This window comes from Triticum dicoccoides, unplaced genomic scaffold, assembly GCF_002162155.2.
Source record: "Triticum dicoccoides isolate Atlit2015 ecotype Zavitan unplaced genomic scaffold, WEW_v2.0 scaffold116741, whole genome shotgun sequence".
In the NCBI taxonomy this organism is placed as follows: Eukaryota; Viridiplantae; Streptophyta; class Magnoliopsida; order Poales; family Poaceae; genus Triticum; species Triticum dicoccoides.
In genome coordinates this window covers 1-1,275 of record NW_021181152.1, presented here as the reverse complement: position 1 = coordinate 1,275, position 1,275 = coordinate 1, and the positions used below count along the sequence as shown (strand labels likewise).

The following is a 1,275-nucleotide window of genomic DNA, read 5'->3' as shown; positions in this document are numbered from 1 at the left end:
AGCTATGACTTACCGCACTCGTGCAAAATAATAAAACACGGTAAATATATTACTTACACGTGCGTTTTGTTTTGCAAGCGGCGCGAAAAAAATTAAAAAGGGAATGCAACACGAGGACTTCCAAGGAGGTCACCCATCCTAGTACTACTCTCGCCCAAGCACGCTTAACTTCGGAGTTCTGATGGGATCCGGTGCTTTAGTGCTGGTATGATCGCATCCGACATGTTACCCCGGTCTTCGTCCCTTATCCTTGCCCCTCCCAGCTCCACTACAAAGACGATTGTACATTGCTTTGGCCGCTCCCTCTCAACAACGGAGACGAGTTTAACGCGGTTTCCACCCCTCCCTCTCAACCGCACCAGTGCACGCTTGCCGCGCCACAACGCCGACGCTGGACCCGTGAATCGTGAGCACCCAGCTATGACTTACCGCACTCGTGCAAAATAATAAAACACGGTAAATATATTACTTACATGTGCGTTTTGTTTTGCAAGCGGCGCGAAAAAAATTAAAAAGGGAATGCAACACGAGGACTTTCCAGGAGGTCACCCATCCTAGTACTACTCTCGCCCAAGCACGCTTAACTTCGGAGTTCTGATGGGATCCGGTGCTTTAGTGCTGGTATGATCGCATCCGACATGTTACCCCTGTCTTCGTCCCTTATCCTTGCCCCTCCCAGCTCCACTACAAAGACGATTGTACATTGCTTTGGCCGCTCCCTCTCAACTACGGAGACGAGTTTAACGCGGTTTCCACCCCTCCCTCTCAACCGCACCAGTGCACGCTTGCCGCGCCACAACGCCGACGCTGGACCCGTGAATCGTGAGCACCCAGCTATGACTTACCGCACTCGTGCAAAATAATAAAACACGGTAAATATATTACTTACACGTGCGTTTTGTTTTGCAAGCGGCGCGAAAAAAATTAAAAAGGGAATGCAACACGAGTACTTCCCAGGAGGTCACCCATCCTAGTACTACTCTCGCCCAAGCACGCTTAACTTCGGAGTTCTGATGGGATCCGGTGCTTTAGTGCTGGTATGATCGCATCCGACATGTTACCCCGGTCTTCGTCCCTTATCCTTGCCCCTCCCAGCTCCACTACAAAGACGATTGTACATTGCTTTGGCCGCTCCCTCTCAACTACGGAGACGAGTTTAACGCGGTTTCCACCCCTCCCTCTCAACCGCACCAGTGCACGCTTGCCGCGCCACAACGCCGACGCTGGACCCGTGAATCGTGAGCACCCAGCTATGACTTACCGCACTCGTGCAAA

General features: G+C 51.7%; 3 non-coding genes across 3 annotated transcripts; all 3 read right to left on the bottom strand.

Moving 5' to 3' along the window:
* Positions 1–100: 100 nt before the first annotated feature.
* Positions 101–219, bottom strand: LOC119343129. Its single transcript, XR_005165901.1, has one exon. It is a non-coding gene; the product is annotated as a 5S ribosomal RNA (ribosomal RNA).
* A 297-nt stretch (positions 220–516) lies between these two features.
* On the bottom strand, positions 517–635 carry LOC119343130. The gene has a single exon (XR_005165902.1). It is a non-coding gene; the product is annotated as a 5S ribosomal RNA (ribosomal RNA).
* A 297-nt stretch (positions 636–932) lies between these two features.
* Positions 933–1,051, bottom strand: LOC119343128. Its single transcript, XR_005165900.1, has one exon. It is a non-coding gene; the product is annotated as a 5S ribosomal RNA (ribosomal RNA).
* Between the last annotated feature and the right edge of the window lie 224 nt (positions 1,052–1,275).